Source organism: Charadrius vociferus, unplaced genomic scaffold (genome assembly GCF_000708025.1).
Source record: "Charadrius vociferus isolate BGI_N301 unplaced genomic scaffold, ASM70802v2 scaffold103, whole genome shotgun sequence".
NCBI lineage: Eukaryota > Metazoa > Chordata > Aves > Charadriiformes > Charadriidae > Charadrius > Charadrius vociferus.
In genome coordinates this window covers 5,111,487-5,124,168 of record NW_009648061.1, presented here as the reverse complement: position 1 = coordinate 5,124,168, position 12,682 = coordinate 5,111,487, and the positions used below count along the sequence as shown (strand labels likewise).

Here is a 12,682-nt window from a genome sequence, read left to right as displayed (position 1 = left end):
TTGATAGGAATCTGTATTTTTAAGGAAAAATTTAGTTTTTATTTTGAAAAGCAAATACATGGGGTTTTTTTTAATGTAGTTATGTCATTTTGGGGAAACACAATTATTTTAACTTTTGCATCAAAATGACACTGAAGCTTAAAAGTAAGTACATTTTTATAAACATACCAGTAGAACAAGGTAGACACCATGCTATTTATTGTGAATAGCACGAAGAATGCAGCAAATAGTTTCTACTTACCTTTTAAGCTACTTGAGCCTTATTTTGAAAAACATTGTGCCTCAACAGGTAACTTCAAAATTGCAGTAATTTTACAAAAGTCGTGCCTTCTAAGTTGTTGTTCGGGAAAATAGATTTTATTTCCAGATATGGCTGCATATCTGTGTTATATGTAATATTGAAATTGAAGTCACATAAACGAAATGTGTTCTAAGATGTAGATCTCTGTAGAAATTTTAAATGGTGAGATAAGTGGGTTTGCTTTTCTTCTGCTGATTTGGGTTAGTTGCATGTTTTTTGCAGAGGTTGCAAAGTTGTGCTGTATGTTAATCAAGGACTGTGGTCATCTGCACCCAATGTAGTATTTTAGTAATTCAGTAATACAGTTACTGATAATTGTAGTGGAATAAATCAGGAAGAATGTTATTCTTGGTTTTATGTCAACCTATGGCTTTTATTCTAGGCATGGATATTCAGCTAAAACAGAATTAATGTTTGGCACTCCTTCCCTAAAAGCGTTTTGGGTTAAAGTTGCTGTTTGCAGAATTTACTTATTTTTCCTGCCTATCTTTCTAGACCATTAAAATTTGGTGTATCTAAAACAGTACTTTCAGAAGATGTTATATTTTTAGACACATCAGGTCTCCAGACTCAAAAGAAATAAAGCATGGGCTGTGATGTACAATTAGTGCCTTTCATCTCTTCTGTAACTTCCTGTTTCATTCATAAAGAGTGAGAGTCTGAGAAATTTGTAAATTTGTTAAGAGTGTTTAATTTCCAAGATGTTATCAATTTTCTATTCTCTCTTTGTAAAATGTATTAAATGTTCTGAATAGTTTGGCAGTCACTGAAAGTACTGAGTGCACTGTGTTCTTATGAATGTGTGGGACTAAATGCCACTATTGCAGTTTATTTGCCCTCTGTACACTTTTAGATTAATATTGTTTATACTTTGGAGTATAAGCAAAACCATATTTGTTTTGTGTTCTTTGCTTTTGGAATCGAGACCACAAATAAACGATTAGATTAGAGATACCGATTACACTAAAAAGAGAAAGAACATTTGTCAGTGATATACCTCAAGTTGGTGTAGAAAGTGTGTGTAATTTCCAACAACAACAACAAAAAAGAACTGGGGTGTAGTTGTTTTAAAGGACCGTGCTGTTGAATAGAGTTTTTTGGGGAAAAAGAAAAAAATATATTGGTGAGGCCTGAACTGAAGCTGCTTTGCAATGTTCAGTCACTAAAGCCCAGAGATGAGAAACTACCAGTAGACTGAAATCAGAAAGCTTACAGAAACATGTTCAGGGCTAAGTAGAGTAAATCTGACTACACTTATCTTTGACAAAAATATATTATTTTGATTTCAGGGCTACTGATTTGTCTCAACAAAACAGAAAAAATACATGACAATGTTAGCAATGAACAGAGTATTTTCCTTCTGGCATGTGGTTGTTTTTTTTTCTAGAGGATAGATAGGGAACCAGTAGTAAGCACATAAGAAACAGAAAGACAGTGGTATAACAAATCCACCTGTAGGTAAACATCAGCTATTATAGCATATGTATCCTGTACATACAGCAGGTATCCTTCTGTAGAGAGCACCTGCATCTGCTTTATAACTATTTCCTATGTACTGGAAGACTTTGATTAAACCTCCTCTGAGCCTTCTATTCTCTTGGCTGAACAAACTCCCTTCTTTCAGTCTTTCTTCTGTCAAGTTATTCAGCCTTATAATGCAGCCCTCTGGTGGACTCTTTCCAATTTTTCATCGTCTTCCATTGATTCTCTGTTATTTTCACATTTGGCAGAGCCTATCTTACTGGTTTTGTCATTCTTTTTGTTGTCCTCGGTAAAGCTTTACACCCAAAATTGGCTTCAGTAAAGCTGAAAGGCTTAGCATGCTCTTGATTATCTGGTGTTGGTTGCCATCAGAGATACTGAGATAAAAGCCTCCTGCTGGGTTAAAGAATCCTTCAACACACTCTCTGCTGGTTATGAGAACTAGTTTCTGTTTAACCTGTGCATGTCTTTAGTGGGGAGGGAATCCACCTTGGCTTAAAAATTGGCAATGATGGATATGGCTTCCACAAGCCTTCATATTTTTTCCACAGTTGTTGACCGTCAGTGTTAAAGTTTTGTTCCTGTTCCCTGGTGGGAATTTATCTAGCTTTGTCACCCAGCTTCTGGATCTTGTTCTTTTTGGCTGGTAGACTGACAGACCCAACAATATCCAATTTCTGTTTCTCCCATGAGAGTACTTCTAGACTATCATGAATTTGCCTCATAACCTTTTTGTCAGTAAAATAAATTAGTTGCTTGCTTTTGCATGAGCTAAGCCTTTCATCGCTCACAGTTCTTTGAGTTCTTACTTGTGCTTCGTCGACATCTTTCTTCCAATGTGGTCATTAGCCTTAGAGGAGCGTGCCAGGAGCAGCTGCAGCAGTGCCAAATGCTTACGGGGGGCTAGGTCTACAAAGGGGTCAGTGTGCTGTGGTGCTCAGCACAGAGACACAGGCTCTACCAGTAAAATACCTTGCAGTTCTGTGGGGAGTTTAATGCACAGCTGTGGGATCTGTGACAGAGAGGAGGAAAAAGAATCCTGTGTACCAGTCTCAGTTTATGAGACGGTAACTGTGTATGTATGCTTTGGGTTGGTTTGTTGGTTGGTTTGTTTTTTTTTTTTTCCTGTTGAAAATTCTAATCCTAACCCTTACAAGGAGCACAGTCTGGAATCCAGGACTCTGCCCCCTCTTTCCAGGTGAGCATCCTACTGCCAAGCAGAGGATGTTGTTGAGCCTGGTGGTTAGGACTGCTGCAAGAGAACATGACTCTCATTATGGTGTTAAGGCATTTGGCTCTGAAGACTTTCACGACTTAACATCCCTTTCAGTTATTGCTGGAATGGAAAGTATTTCTCTGCCATCCCTTTCTATAAACACATAAACTGTTTCTCCCCAAACCAGAACAGATTCTAATCAAATACTTGTATTTTTCCTGCTCTGTTATCAACTGCTCAACCATTCTGATCTCGTAATGGGTTGATACTATCGTTAGAGGTCATTTTGATCTTAATTTGTTCTAAAAGAGCTAACCAAAATCATTAAACATCCTATAAGCTTCCATTTTTCTTTTTCCCTTTGTTATATATGAGGAGTGTGATTCTTTTATTTTAGTCTTTTAAAAAAGTATTGTTGTTTTACTCTATCCACAAGCAATTTTGTTGCTCTTGTAATCTTTTTTTCATTAGCTGTGGCTAAATGTTTTCCAAACCTTGGCTAAATCACTACAAACTGTCATTCATGGTTTGGTTTTGGTTTTTTTTTTTTCCTTTAAACTAGTGTTCCTTACCTTTGGGGAGTTTTTTGGCAGCTCCTTGCAGCACTGTAAAAGGGGTCCCTTTTAGAGGCACAAAATTGTAACTGGGCAGCATACATGTGTACATATATACCCTTTTTTTTTTTTTACTCTGTTCAAGAATGCGTACTTTTATGTAAGTAGCATTTGGTCTTTGCTTGTGTGATCAGTTCCTTGCCGGTAGCATGTATAAATCCTAAGATAATGTTCTGTCCTGGCAGACAAAAAAAAAGTGCTAAATGAAAATTTTATTTTCAAGAACATTTGAATTGGGAAATTCCAAGGCTACATCCACAAGATCTTGTTCATTTGCCATCAACTAGGCTGAAGTCTCCTATTGTAATACAAATTTTATCCTACATGCTAGAGGCAGTTAAAGATGAAGCTGCCTTATTCATATGTAATCTGCTGGTGTATATGCACTTAGTATTAGTGTACATCCAGATTATGGTTCCTGTTTGACTTCTGATTCATGAGCTTTTGGTATAATTTGTTTTAAGATCTGTAGTGACTAAGAAATTGGTAATTTTTTTCGCCTTTTGAACCCACTGTGGGTTGGTTGGTTTGTTTGTTTTTTCCCGAATAGGCCATATCCATTGATTTTTAACTTGGCAATCAGGTGAATCTTCTTTGTCTAACTTTCTTGCTACTAGAACCTCTTTGTTCCTGCATGCAGGGGTTGGTGGCCCAGATGCCTCCTTTTGGGGCCAGATTCTGCAGGCTGTAACCAGGCCCTGCCTATTCTTTGAAAATATTGGTAGATTAAATTTTATGGGCACTTTTTTTAAAGGTAGATGGTTTTGACAGCATGTGGCAGGCCTTCCTCTTTTTGGCTACTTACAAGCCTGCTATTGGGGTCCTAGTGGTTAGATCATTAAGTTTTTCAACCTTCAGAGAATTTTCAGCAGGTACTCCCTGATGAACAAAAAGCTGTCTGGTATGGCTGTCTTTGCCATACTGATTCTTTGAGACTGCCACCAGCAACACGAGCCTTATGGCTTGTGTTGTATATCTTCTTCCACAGATGGCAGTTACATTCTTTCCTCTCTTTTCTGGAGTTTTTCTGGAGTGGTTTTCCACTGTGTGGGGTTTTCTATGAAGTTAAAAAAATAAGATCTTCTATGTGTCTTCTGTCTGGAAAATTCATGTGTCTTGTCAAGGGAAAACGGTTATTCTGATGTGACCTGTATTTGGCAAAAGTGTACTGCATTTGTACACATGTACACAACACATATACATGTATACGTGGTTGGCCACACAGACCGACACACGCAGCACTCACACAAACACAAAGAGAACCAATGGCCTCATCCTGCTCCTCTCTCTGGCCGACCAGGACAAAGGTCTGTCAGTGGAATATCGATCAGTGCACATGTGCCATGTGGATCCCTCCAGCAGCTGGGCTCAGTCTGCCCAGTAGCTGCCCCTGGATACCAGTCTCCCCAGCTGCTGGCACCTGGACGTGCCAGCCCCACTGCAGCTGCTGGTGCAGCCCCCCCCCCCACTCACAGCCGGGTACACACACACGGACATCCCTCCGGCAGTCTCCCCAGTCATGTCACTTCCCCACCAGCTGGTCCAGCTTGATCGTTGCTGGTGCTCACACGTTCACTTGCACACCCACACTCGCTCCAGTTGCTGACACAGGGGCCCCTGTGGCCCTTGGCCGTACCCCAGTGGCTGCACGCAGACCCTCACACACACACGTTCACACAGACTAGAGAGTCCCTCACCAAGAAAAGGAGTTAGAAATGGAGTTTAATGAGAAGGCAGGACAGATTGCAGTGGTCAGGCGCAGGGCATGGCCAGGCCACCATACCATCAAGTAACCTGTTTACATGGGACTGACTCCTTTTATCCTCTCATCCCTCTATTTTCCTTCTATTCTGTTGTCCCTTCCCAAACCATGATGATCTTTCCTTTTGCCTACCTTTGGTTCCTGCCCTAAGCATTCCGTACTGTCTTGCATTGCCCTGCATCCATCATGTGTCCCATGCCCCTGGGCAGCGACCTCCCTTAGTCCAAGAGGTGGTCTGCAGAGCTGTTCCCGATGACCCACAGGGATGGGTGTCACACCTGCCACTGGGGCTGAGACTCCCCTGGGACAGCCCACAGAGGGGCCTGGACAGGTTGTCCCTTCCTCTGCGTCCTTAATTTGGGTTCCTGCCTGCCTTTGTGCCTCTGTGCCCCTCTGGGCTTGTGCAGGTGGGCTGATGGCTCCTGTGATGGGTCTGGGAGTAGCTGGGTGTTATTCGGGCTTTTCCTCACCATTGTCTCTCTGTGCTCCTCTGTGTGTGTGTGTGTGTGTGTGCCTGTGTGCTGCTTTTGATCACTTAACCTAACAATAATTGCATGATTATTTCTATCAAGATTCATGAGATGATGCTTAACACGTGTTTTGCAATTCATACTTAAGGGAAATCTCTAAAAGAACATACCATATCTAAATTACAAATATTTCCATAGATCTTCTTAGCTTTTTCAGAGTTAATAGTGGTTCTTATGCTTCTATATCTCATCAGCTCCTAGAAAAATATATAATTGACAGTATCAGATGGTGGACCGGATCTTCAAAGATGGGCATCTGTATGATATGGCATCTGTAATATACATTTAGATGTTCTAATCAATATGCAGCATATAGGCATATACATTTTGTTTATACCAGTAATTTAAACTAATCTTTTAACTGAGCATATTTAATAGGTGATGATATTTACAAAAAAATGTTTTATGTAACAGAGTGGCATGACAGCAAAATAAAAATAAAAAGCATCACTATTCACTGGCTAATAAAAGAAGAAAATGTACGGCTCTAAGGCTTGGAAATAGAATAGAAGTTGGTTTATGCTGTTATCATACAGTACAAGAAAAAATCATGTTTATTAAAGAAAAGGCTGGGAAAAAAGACCATGTCTTTAAGTACATTCATTATTGTACAACCCCTGAGGCTTTATAGCTACACAGTGAAAGCTTAAAGCACACAGGAATTTCACTAGTCTGAATGGCTAAGAGCTGTTGCTGTGGGTTGAATTTATCCTTCTCCCTTGAATACCTTTTTTTGAAGGACATGGGGAACAGTTATTCATGAAGGTAATGCAGCTTAAACAGCTCTTGCTTTCTGCTGCACAGTTACGCGACGTGAGTTGCTGTTATCCCTGCTGAAGGGGTGGAGGGGCAGTGACTGCTGCTGAAGGAGGGAGACTGTATTTCTTGCAGCAGCAGCTATTGCTGTCCCATCCCTCGCCCCGTTTTTCCCTTTGCTCTCCCCACCCTGCCAGCAGTCTGCCTCACCACGTCGGGCAGCAGCTGCGAACCAGTTTGACAGAGGAATGCTGTGTCCTCCATAGCACAGGAAAGTAGGCATATTTTTTATCATTGCACATGCTTCTTTACTCTTCATTTTATGCTTAAATCTAGGCAGATATTGAAATGCCAGCTGCTGTGGTTTTTTAACTAATTTTTACAATCTGCAGGTATACTTTGGGTTTCACTAATTCTTTAAGACAATCTGCACAGTTTGGTTATGCTTATGACGAGCCCACTTGCACACAAGAGTATAGATCTGTAGGAGAATGCATAATTGTGTTTCATAGTAGTCAAGCATTAACATGGAGAATGTGAACATCTTCCAGAAAATCCCTAAGGCTGTAAAGAGAAGACCTGCAGTACTTAATATGATGGAAAATTCAGCAAAGTCAGAGAATTACAATGCCATGGTGAAATGAAATCATGTGTGCAAGCTGCCATGTGGGTTTTCAAAAGCAGCATTTACCTGCAGCCCAAAATCAGCATCTAAGAAATGCATAGAAAATAGTTCTGGTGAGATATGTAGGAAATCAGCAAAACAGATAAGATAGGTAATAAATGCCTAATTTTTTTAAAAACATGGAAATATCTCCAGTTAGCATTGATTCTTAAGCTTTACTGAAAGGGTCAGATTGCCTTTTGTGTTCACTCCATTTAAGTTAATATTTGCATCAGCAACTAATTTCACCTGTATATTTATTTATCACTCTTATACTAGTTTAGCTTACATTTCTTATCCTAAAAATGAAATTTTTTTAGCAGTTTTAATTTTCCAAAATATAAATTTATTTGATGAACAAGTTGACAGTCCTTTAGTATATTAAATAAATTATGAAATGTCTATGTTAGAATGCTCAATCCTGAGGCTGCTATACCTCTGAAAATATAAGAGTGATTGGAAATTCCAGTACTTCTAAACTGGAACAGAAAGCAGCGTGCTGTACCGGCTGTACCTTCCTCTCTCGCATAACATTGCTGGAGCAGCAACCAAACTCTCACCGTACAGAATACCTTTTGCAAGGGAGTTCTATTCCATGTCCTTTTAAGGATTACATTAACGTAAATAAATTATCAGTGAAAGGCTAAATGTATGCATTCAGAATTTTGTGATACTGTCCTTCCAGGTAATTTTTCTAGAGTAAAGATTCTTTAATTCCTTCAGCTGAGTTAGTACCTTTATGGCTTGACATTATTTGTCAAATTTATTGTGAATTACTTCTTATTGTAGCTGAAGAATAAAATTCTGGGTGAGATACTCACTCTAGACATGATGCTTTGTCATTTTATGTACTCGTAGAGTTATCATCTATCTCTACACATTATTTTCAAGAATTCAGTAGAAGAAAAATGCCTTTCACTATCAAGATGTGGATACATTTCCCCATCCTGTCAGCCACTTTTAGTACAGTATAAAATAAGAGGGATAAGGAGCACAAACACCTTTTGTTGTGTAGAGAAGCCTTTGGTTAGTGTATTGGGTTTGCATGGCAAGGTCTTGGTAGCAGGGGGGCTACAGGGGTGGCTTCTGTGAGAATATGCCAGAAATTTCCCCCGTGTCCAATAGAGCCAATGCCAGCCAACTCCAAGACGTACCTTCTGCTGGCCAAGGCTGAGCCCATCAGAGACAGTGGTAGCACCTCTGTGATAACATATTTAAGAAGGGGAAAAAAACAAACTTGGCCTTGTTGAACTTCATGAGTTTGGCATGGGCCCACATCTCCAGCCTGTCCAGGTCCCTCTGGATGGCATCCCTTCCCTCCAGCGTGTCGACTGATTAAACAATAGGTTAAACATTAGGAAGAAATTTTTCACTGTGAGGGTGGTCAGGCACTGGAACAGGTTGCCCAGGGAAGTCGTGGATGCCCCATCCCTGGGAGTGTTCAAGTCCAGGCTGAATGGGGCTTTGAGCAACCTGGTCTAGTGGGAGGTGTCCTTATCTATGGCAGGGGGGTTGGAACTAGATGATCTTCAAGGTCCCTTCCAACTTAAACCATTCTATGATTCTTTGATTCTATATTTGCTGCAAAGGTCACCTGCATGGACTCTGCTACCTCTGTGAGTAGGACAGTATTAGTTACAGCTGATGTTGGGCTCCTCCACTGTTGCGGTTTTGTTCTCTATGTTTTAGCTTTGATAGCAGCAGTCTGAGCATAGGCTGTGGCTTATCAGACATAAAGTTATGTTTGTGAATCTATTTGGAGTTTTATTTTCTTTGTCTGTTTGAGGATGTATTTTCTTAGAGATGTACAGCGGGCTGTCAGCTCAGAAGACGTAAGAACACAAGCTTGAAGTAAGCAAGTTGGCTCTGCAGCTCCGGTCCACGGGCTTTAGGAGTTCAGGCTCTGTGAAAGCACTTATTTTCCTCTGGAAACACAGAGCTGCGCATGCCGAGGTATAGCTGAACCTTAGGCCAGCTCCAGCGTCTTCGGGTATACAATAGCCCAGTTAATCCACAACCCTCTAAACTGTTTTAACAAATAATTTAGAATTATCAATGTTGAAACAGTTTAGGTGTCCAGAAGATTCAGCTGCTTATAGACACACAGAACTAAGGCAGACTGCTAAGTGGCCAATAATTAAGGCCTCAGCAATGCAAGAATCAAACACCTGAGCAAAATCACCCTAAATAATCCCAGCAGATGTTTGTGCTCAGTGCTGAAGAAGCAAGCAGGTGCCCTCCCCATCCTTATCAATCTGACCCAGAGAAAATTTTCTCCTTGATTCCTAAGCAAGAATAACTGGTTCCACTGATCCTGTAAGTAGGAAGACTTCATGCACGCAGGACTAGCTATTTGAGAACCCACTGCCTGTCCTTCCTGCAGTTGTTGCCAGTATCTGCTACTTCAGAAGAGGATGAAAAGAACTTAAAAGTTCATCTGAACGGTTTTAAACTGGGGGAAATTATTTCAGCCTGTTCCCATGCAAATAAGTATCTTAAACTCTGAAGCATGAGATTTTGAGTTCCTCAATGTAGACATGCTCTTGTCTTTTAGAAGCCAAAACTGAGTTTTGCTCTAAGGAGATAAATTGAGTTTTTCTCTGAAGAGATTTGCTCTGTTTGTCTAAAAGATTTCAAAGGGCCGCCTTTGAATAATCTTCTTTGTCTTGAATACTGTCTCACTCTGTGTGGTCTTAGTTCAGCAATGGCTCTGTCACAGCAACGGCTCTGTCACAGCAACATTTGTTCAGTCTATCCACAGCAGGGTTTGGCTGTCCTGTTTACTAGCATTATTTTCCATGCTTTGTCCCATGACTCGTAGAGATGAGATCTTGCGCAAATTTTTTTGCAGACGGGAAGAGACTGTGTCCTAATGAGCACTTACATACTTACTTCTAGTGAAACTGTTCGGATTATTCAAGGAGGTTTGCGGCAGCTTGTGTGAGAAAGCTTCACACTCTGAATGCCAATACGAGGTGTGCAATAATCCTGTGCCCTCTAGTATGTAGGTGGTGAGATGGAGTTTCAGCTTGTGCCAGCGGTCTGCTGGGGTTTTGCTGATGGTCTCCAAATGCTGACTGTTGCTGACCTTTGCATACACACACACTCTCTCTTTCTGAGAAGCATTTTGGATGCTTATACGCTGCTTGGCCTGGGGAAAGAGGCATTAACATTTGGCCTGTGGAAAGAATGGCCCATAGTGACAATGATTAAACACTCCCAGGCTGTCTGCCAGCTACAGCCAACTCGTGCAGACCTGCAGGGAGGAAAGGAGAGAGGAGATGGTGTGCGCCCAGTGTGACACCCACAGAGGCTGTTGTTGTAGTGATGGTGTCCACTGAGCCTAACTGGGCAGTGAAGTGGTGGCATTTCGAATGAGTGCTTTTGTGCTAACATGCTATTTAGGTCCACTCACTTACCATGTTTAATTACTTTCGTAACATCGAATCCACTCAGGTTGGTTAAGACCCTGAGGGCTTGTCTTTGAGTCGCTGCCCACCCCCTTCTTTTTAGTAAAACAAGCATAGGATAACACTCCAAAATTCTTGAAACAGTAGAAATGGTCACGATGTAAAAAAAAAGAACATGCAGCAAAAAGAACAAGCAGAAAAAGAAGAAACAGATGGAAATTATCCATGTAAAAATGGTGACAAAAGCATAAATGCTAATAAGTAAGAGAAGTAGAATGCTGAAAATTAAAAGGAGATAATAAGGCACCTTGAATAAAACTCTTAAGTACATGGTACTAAGTGATGCTCTGCATTGTTTGCTCTAAGATTTTGCTTCATTTGCTGTTCAGTCATCGGTGATGACACGTTTTTTTTCTGCTACCCAGCAGTTTAGACAGTGAATGTTTTCCTTGGGTTTTTGGCTAACTTTCTCACCTCAGTTTAGTTTATTGATGCTGCACTGATGACCTCTGAAGGCAGAGATTATTCCCTTTCTACTGTTATTGGTATTGACCGTGTCACTTCAGAGTCTCTTGTACATGCTACACACGTAATCCCCTAAATCAGTCTCTAGTTATTTTCTCTCTGCTACATTATTTCAGCTTCCATTGAGCTGCATTAGCTAAAAATATTCCTGTGTCAAATCCTGGGGTTGCACACGAGCAGAGCTGGTCTGCCCAGGACAGCGGGGGAGCAAGCAGCAACCTTTGTAAACATGTTCTGAATCCTCCCTGGGCCTACCTGTGTCAACAGTCCTGGGCTTTGTCAATCACCGTCAAACTCCTGTTCAGCTAGAGTATAATAGAATTGAGTAGAGTACAATAAATATCTCACTGTGTGAGACCCCTTTCCTCAGCAGAGTCAGTGTTAAACCCAGCTCTGCATTTGAATTGCCTGATTCAGGGCTCGGATGTCCGACTGATGCTGATGGGTCCCAGACAGCAAAGCTCTGCAACTTTTCCTCCTCTGATGGGGGTAGACAGCAGTTAAGCAGCAGAAGTTGTGCTGGAGAGCCATGTTCAGTGCTGCTGGAGCAGCCCCAGCGGTGACTCCCACCCTCCTCAGGCTACTACTGGGCTGAGAAATCATGGCAGCTGCTCGTAGCCAGTCCTTGCTGGAAAAAGCATGTCCCTTCTTTAACAAGGGTTTTAGATACTTTCCTTGTCACAACCTTCTGCTAGCGTCCATGCCTGTACTTTCTGAACTCCCCTGACTCTTCCCAAATGGGATCAGCTGGATAGACTGTTAGGTCTGTGTTAATTAAAAGCTAATCTCCAAAAATAGGAAGGAGCAGGGAAACAATGACAAAGGAACCCAAATAACCCAACCAGAGCAACTGGGGCACCTTGGCCCAGCTCCTCACTGGGGTGTCACAGGAGAGCCATCAGCCCCAGTGTCTAGGTGTGACAGCCATCAGCCAGGTGGGTCAATGAGAGCGAGTCCCCAGCTCACCTTACAGATGGAGGAGGTCACTGACAGCAGGCTATGGATCTCGTTATGGGATGCAGGGATAGAATCATAGAATGATAGAATTGTCTAGGTTGGAAGAGACCCTTGGGATCATCAAGTCCAACCATCTACCCTGCTCTACAAAGTTCTTCCCTATACCATATCCCCCAACACCACATCTAAATAGCTCTTAAACACATCCAGGGATGGTGACTCAACCACCTCCCTGGGCAGCCTATTCCAATGCCCGACCACTCTTTCTGTGAAAAATTCTTTCCTAATGTTCAGTCTAAATCTACCCTGTTGGAGCTTGAAGCCATTCCCTCTCGTTCTGTCATTAATTACCTGTGAGAAGAGACCAGCACCAACCTCTCTACAGTGTCCTTTCAAATAGTTGTAGAGAGTGATGAGGTCTCCCCTCAGCCTCCTCCTCCTCAAACTAAACAGTCCCAGCTCCTT

At 41.5% G+C, this 12,682-nt stretch overlaps 1 protein-coding gene across 1 annotated transcript in view; it reads left to right on the top strand.

Annotated features, from left to right (window-relative positions):
• The window catches only part of ADCY2 (adenylate cyclase 2 (brain)), a 209,993-nt gene that overhangs the window by 46,123 nt on the left and 151,188 nt on the right, over positions 1 to 12,682 (top strand). The gene's annotated exons all lie outside the window — the stretch shown is intronic.